This window comes from Triticum aestivum, chromosome 5D, assembly GCF_018294505.1.
Source record: "Triticum aestivum cultivar Chinese Spring chromosome 5D, IWGSC CS RefSeq v2.1, whole genome shotgun sequence".
Lineage (NCBI taxonomy): Eukaryota > Viridiplantae > Streptophyta > Magnoliopsida > Poales > Poaceae > Triticum > Triticum aestivum.
The window spans coordinates 489,726,442-489,733,979 of record NC_057808.1 but is presented as its reverse complement, the minus strand read 5'-3'; positions in this window follow the sequence as shown (position 1 = coordinate 489,733,979).

The window sequence follows — 7,538 nt, the reverse complement described above, 5'->3', positions numbered from 1 at the left end:
CATGAAAAATGCATGCTCATTAGCTATAAACCCTAGTAACCTGCTAGAATTACTGTTCATGCATGGATATATGCTTCCCCGTGGCATATGGCATCATTCAAAAGGAAAAACTACATTCTGCATGGAACAATTATGCAAACACAATTATGTCAGTGAACACTGTATGAATTGGTTGTCTGAATGCTAGTGGCATATGACCTATATATGCAGCAATGGTCTAGTTTGCTTCTACGCTATGTCCCAGAACGGAAGAAACAGGCCAGTTTGGAAGTTCTCTCATTTGAGAACCCATGGCGTTGGGACCTGGAGTTTCATTTTGTTGGAAAGAAATCGGAATATTATGTAGGACTTAGTAATATCTTGTACTCCTGATAGTGTCTCTGTGGATACGCAGATAAGAAAATTCACATTATCCTGAAAATGTGTGGCAGATCATTTTAGTAGAGTTGTTGGGTAGTAATGCTGGATATTGTACTTCAGCAGTTCAGATAATCATTTCCTACAGGCTGCTTCAAACAAGCTTCGGTTCATGAACATTATGTCTTGTACTCCTGTTAGTGCCCCTGTGGCTGTGGATACGCAGATAACACAGTCAACAGTATGCCAAAAATGTGTGGCAGACCTAGTAATGCTGGTTATAGCTACATATTGTATTTCAGCAGTTCAGATAATCATTTCTGACAGGCTGCTTCGAACAAGCTTTGTTGCATGACACGACTGGTTCTTTGCATTTTTATTTCATTGCTTCCTTGCTTATTCTCATATTGATTTTCTCATTTCACAAATCCTAACCCGTTAAAAACCTGAGAGTAATCCCATAGTAAGATTCGTGCGTGAAACTGGAGCTTCTCAGAGCTCAGGGTGGTTTGGCCATCCGATCAATTTTCCAAAATGCCGCTAGCCGTCCGATGTGGTGGTTGATAGATCCAGGCTGTTGGATCAAAATAGAGTTTCACCCCCTCCCCCATGTGGTAGATATTTTGCTCACCCGTGGCTCATAATCACGCCTCTCTGGTTCGTGGGGTCCGTCGCTTGTGGGGCTCTTGTGTCGATCTCTATGGCTCTCTGGACGTCCGGTGCGTGTGTCGTGCGGTTAGATCCCGTGGTGGCTCTGCTCATGGTTTCAAGGCCCTGCTGTGGGCATCCATGAGATTTCGCGTGCTGGCCATGTGCATTTCGGTAGATGGGCTCTCCACTACCCTATCTGCTTCGCTGCTGCAAAGGGACGTTCTTATATCTGAGCATATTCATATCATGCGTTAGTTTTGTAAGCTATGGTGTATTAGCAGCCAGCACATGAGAAGGTGGGTTTCATACTGTACCCCTGAAATTATGCACAATCATCTATGTATTGTTCTCTCAGGCAGATTAGCAGGCCCATGATGGCTATGAGCATACCTTTATTCAGCCTTTTCGAGTGTTGTGGTTGTGCATACAATGTGGTGCCTGGGAAGCCCAGAGTTTGAAGTGACATTGAATTATGTGCTCTCTCTGCATTTGTTGCTTAGGGTTTGTGGTTTCTTAATTGCTCATGCTTCACTTAGAGTCGAGAAGTTTAAACTGACGATGTTGGCATCAGTGGTGAACTACTTCTTTGCTATGTGCTGTTGATGTCAAACCTGCATTCTAGGATATAGTCTGAGCGCCTCCAACACCTCAGGTGCCCGATTCGCCGGCGAGGACACGGGTTGGTGCCCAATTCAGTGTTTTGTAGTTTACTTTTTCAGCTTTCATGCAATTAAATATTTTGTTTAAGAAACATATTCGAAATCTTGCCCGCATATGCATGTTTTGTACTACCAGAACAATGTCACGGTGCGCGTCTGGGGTGTGGCGCCTTTCGATATTTAAGTAAGTTGGCAGTGTGCATGAGATTATAGTTTAGTTGACTTTTTATCTCTTATCCTGCAGAAAAATCTACCTATGAAGGAAGACCAAAAATCAGAGGCACAACGGGAGATGCTAGAGGATGACAAGAAAGGCAAGGAGGAAGCTCAGGTTTAGTTGTTTCAGTATTTTTTGTTCTTTTCTTGGAAATTATTCGCAGCCTATGTAGGCTGACATTGTTGATAATCATTAAAAGGCAGTGTCCACTGCCCTAAATATATATAAACACCTTCGCAATTCACTGTGGTGGCAGATGAAGAATATCTTGTATACTTTCCGCGTCTATAAAAGATGTAAGCATTTTGGTACCTTGATTGTCAGGTTGCAACGGGTTGTACTTTTATATGTTCATCTCACGGATGTTGTACTTTGGCGTCTTGGGCTGCTGACAGACCGGTGATTTTCATCTATGATAGGTAGCTTCTCCTTGTGTTCCCTAAACAAAAAGGTCTAGGATTCTTTACAGGTATGGCCCAGCACATAGGCACAAGACGCATATGTTTTGAAAATAAAGAGGACGAAAGGACTGAAAAAACCACAGTTTAGCGTTGATGGATGGATCCAGCTTATCAAGGGCTGGCATAATATGAGGTCCATTGTTGGTTTCAGGGCCTCAAAGATATGGTTGTTTCTCTAACAATCAGTCCTCGGCATTATTTGTATGGCATGCACGGTCATTGAGCGATAAATTTGAGTGCATCTATTAAGTATATATGTTTATTACATGATGAAAAAAGAAAATTGGAGGATTTCTCACATTGCTGGCGTGTCTTTCCTTGTGTGTGATCAGAAACATCATCTTATGCCCCCTTGAAACAGCCTGATGAGACTACTAGCTCCAAGGCTGGAGAAGACGCGGAGGTCGCTATGGTGCTCTCATGACCATTGTACAGTAGGCATAATAGTAATAGTGGCATCCATGTTAATGGAGGAGACAAGGCAACTGGTGTTGACACATAGGCTGACATTAGCATTGAAGAAAGCTGCACAAAGAGAAAACTGTTAACACTAATATGTGAAAATCCATATTAGAAAGCTGGGCTACACTAGTAGAAATACACACTTTCAAATGTATCATGGCCGTGATCAAGCACGCGATCGAGTAGAATTATCCTCCTTGTCCAGCCACCACAAAATTTGATCAGCACGATCTTTCAAGATAGGTTCATTAAAGCTCCTGGACCACGGTGGCCGTATCTGCTGTGTTAGCCCTGTCTTCTGCTCTTCTATGGTACCGCAAATAAGCAGCAGCCCTTTCTGCAAACAAGCCATATGCAAGGACTGATACAGGGATAACCACCAGGTACAGGAAAGGCACCATCACATCTGGGCTACTCAGCTTGTAGTTTGTCATACCAAAAGAAGGTATGCTCCATCCACATACGTACATTTGAGCAATTTCTCCATTTTCAGATGTTGCATGACCCCAAAACCATGGCATTCGAGTGATTCAAAGAATATACTCCAGAGAAGAACTTTATAAGCGTCTTCCCATTCAACTTCAAATATCAAACGGTTGAGCCATGGGCGGTGTAGAATCGCTATCTTGCCCTCCTCTATGTCTTCGACACCTGCTTCTCCACCGGAAGATTCACCTTCAATACCACACCGCCCTACATACGAGTACACATATCAATCAAATATGGACAAGTCTACCATCTCGCACAAAATAACTTTGTTACGCAATTATGTCAAGTACCCTTACAAGCTCAGTCCTGTGATAACCGTAGATCTCATGGACAAAAGGAGTTGAGGAGTAGGTGGGGAAGAAGAAGAGACGGAGAAACAAAGTTCATTTCATTTCTTCGATGCCTCACTTACAACGTTTCACTACGATTTATAGCCCATTGCTTACACTAGCTTGTGGCCCCAACACGCCCACAAGAGACTCGCCCAAGCCCACTCGATTCAAGCCCCTGCAATTCCTTTTTCGATTCGCCCGAAGTTACTCTGATTCTCAGTTTCGTTGTCATGGTAGCTGAATTCTGCTATCATGGCATATGTTCTCGATTCACTGTCATGGCAGTCGAATTACGTTGCCATGGCACCTCTTCGGTCAATAACATGCTATTGCTAACAGGTCCCTCCCCTCAAGACCCGGCTTCTCCCCAAGCTTATGTTATTGGATGACGAATCTTGAGCGACTCATAGTCCTCGCATGTTGCCGACGTCGTTGGCAAATTTGTCCACTGAATCAACACTTGTACATGAACATGTCTTCCTTTCTTAACTGGTCGTCTGTCCAGTATGGGTATGGCTATAGGTCCCAAGTCAGAAGCTGGCAGATCCACTGTAGTTGGAAGTGTGGTAAACACCGGAGTATGATCTGGAACAGGATCTTTCAGCTACGACACATGAAAAATTGGGTGTAACATAGCATTGTCAGGAAGCTGGAGTTTGTAGGCGGTAGATCCAATTTGCTCCAATACTTCAAAAGGACTAAAGTACTTCAAGGAAAACTTGGGACAAGCTCTGTTTGCTACAAAATGCGGAGCATATGGTTAAGTTTGAGATACAATGAATCTCCCACTGGAAAAATTCCTTTCACTTCTCTTCTGATCAGCACAAATTTTGATTCTAGTTTGAGCCCTTACAGTTGTTCTTTCAATAAAGCGCAATGTCCCTGATTTTCAGTGATCCATTGCCAAGCATCATTGTTTCCAGAAGGGAGTGTACTTGGAAATTACCATAACTAGATGATACCTCGCACGTTGCGGACGGAATCACTCGCAATATATTTCAATGAGATGTGGTTTTATGAAACATGATATTTGAACTAAGAGTACATGAACTAAAACTAAAAATACATATTATATATTGTATTTGATTAATGTATAGTTGAAAAATATTTATTGAATATAAGTGACGTTATATGATAGAAAAAGTTCTCCATGCATGTTGAGTGGGCGCTTGATGAGGTGGCATAACATGAATATTTGACTTAATAATATATGAACTTAAATTTTTAAAATACATATTGTATATTGCATTTTATTTAGTGTATAGTTAGAAAATATTTATTGAATATAAGTGGTATGATATAATAGAAAAAAAAAATTCATGGATGTTGTGTGGGTGCTTGATGAGGTGGGATGTATGCATGTTAATACAAATACAACTAGTAGGATCAACTAGTAATGGATATTTCTCCCCATGCACGTTGTGGTGGACATGTTATTAAGATAATAAAATTAGTGGGGATCAACTTTTAGGGATACTAAACGATACCCCGTGCGTTGCCGTGGAACTAGATATATAATTTATAAATATTGTGTATGATACTAATTTAGTCCTTACAATTTAAACTATGTGAGAATTTTCTGGGTAAGCAAAAAAATCATAACATGAAAAAGTTGTCATGTCACAATTAAATGTAATAGGATTTAAACCTCATTTAGAATGCACTCATGCATGTTTCATGGCAGAGGATTCTAAAGGGTAGATTAGATGGATGCTAGTGGATCAAGCTAGTAAATCTAACAGCCACAACAATTTTGATGATGTGAAATCACGAATGTTGAGATAATTAGAAGTAGTGGGATCACTCTCAGTTAATGATGATATGGCTACCTTGGACCGTAAAAAAATGCATACATGTATATTTGTGAGGTGATTTCTAATTAAAAAATATACAATGATTTATTTATGTTATCCAAGACAAAAATATTTCTGCTATTTTTATTCTAATTGTATGATTATTGGACAGTTGTACAAACCACATGTGATTATAAAACAAAGGGTCATGACTAGGTATTGTACATGAAGTTCTTCGACATCAATTTGAGCTCAAGGGACGTTAGAGACCAACCTTCCGCCCCTAGCAACATATGAGCTAGTCTTACAGATGAGACTAGGAACCTACTTTATGTATATATTTCCACACATGTATACGAGTTTTACTCTGAATCTCATATTAAAGAACCATAGCAATTATAGTATAGAAATATAAACATTAATTACAAACATGGAAATATAAACATTATTTAGTGGGTGACGAGCTTCTTAATCCAATAGCCCTCCTTCAAAACTTCCGAAGCAGTGAAAACTCCGCTTCCGTTGTAGAATTCCGTATAGTGGTTTGCTTGGAACTCTTCCAGCTCAGTGCACCAACATTGAGTGTGAAACATAGTAGACCAGCCATGAAGGTTTCATAAGTGTAACCTCTTAAATGAGTTTTGCACCATCTCCATACACTAGGAACATTTCCTAAGTCCTGTTAAGGTACTTTAAGATATTTTCAACTGTTGTTCAACGACCCATTTCTGGATCACTTTGGTACCTGCCGATAGCAATGAGTGCAAAGAAAACATATGGTCTTGTACAAATCATGGCACGCATGATGGATCCAATTGCTAAAGCAGATGAAACCGTACTCATCTGCATTCACTCATCAGTGGTCTGCGGGCTCTGGTTCTTGCTTAGCACAGTTCCATGTGACATTGGGAGTAAGCCCTTGTTGGTGTTCTCCATTTCAAACCTCTTTAAAAGCTTGTCGATGTATGATTTAAGTATTTCTTCCCTTCTTAATGAAATGGAATATATGGTTGGATGGTTAGGAGATATTAGTACCCCTAGCCCACCAGGGATTAAACATATTTGAATTGTTTTCATCATTTAAAAAATCAGTTTTGAAGGAAAAGTTCATGAATTTGGAAAAAGTTCATCAATTTTGAAAAAATGTTCATGCATTTAAGAAGAGAAAAAGGAAACCAAACTGAGAAACAATTGCGTTTTTTTAGTGTTGCATTTAAAACAAAAGGAAACAAACATATCAGGTCAGGTGACCCACTTGGTTAGTGCATTCGATGCTAAAACGGGAGTAGCTCAGCCCGGATCATATCAGGCACAGTTTTTTTCGGGGTTTAAAACAAAAAAAGATCGAATGGCCGGCCCAGAGCGGAGGGGGGTTGCGCACCAAGTTGCAAAATGCACAGTAACGGACGCCTAAGGCGCCAAATAGGAATTGTTTTTTTTTAGTGTAACCAGGGATTTATTCAGAACTCAAAATGTTTGGGATACACACGATCTCCGGGACTCCCCCTAGCCACACATGATGACCAACATCAAGAGTTGATGACGTCTTACCTAAACTATGAGCTTCATTATTGCCAAATAGGAATTGTTGTGCTGGACTGGTTGGGAGCTGGGACTCGGCCTGCGCCGAGCAGAGAGCACCTGACCTCGCCCGAGAAGACTGAGACGACGAAGGCTCGCTCCATCCAGGCAAGTGATGGAGAAACAAAGGGTGGAGCGGCACCATCGAAAGCGTACCTGATCAGGTCCAGTCGACGAGGGCCCCTTGGAGGAGCGGCAGACTGATCAGGCGAGGCAGAGGACTTGCAGCACCGATGGCGGGAAGAGTGCAAAAGAAAAAAAAAGGGACAAAAAATACGGACCCGGCGTGTCTGTATCGGATACCGATACGTATTCAGCTCCTCGACCAGGACACACCCGAAAGCGCCGTTTCATATAGGACAAGCCTCCCCCACCCCCCTAAAAAGCGAGCCTCCCTCCCGAGTCCCGACCAAACGACCAGTCTTTCCCGAGCGCGACTGGGGTTCCTAGCCGCCGCCGCGCCGCGCCCAGCCGTCCGCTGCCCCGCCGCCGGTAAAGGAGCCCAGCAGCGCCTCCCTCCGCCGAGCAGCCGCTCC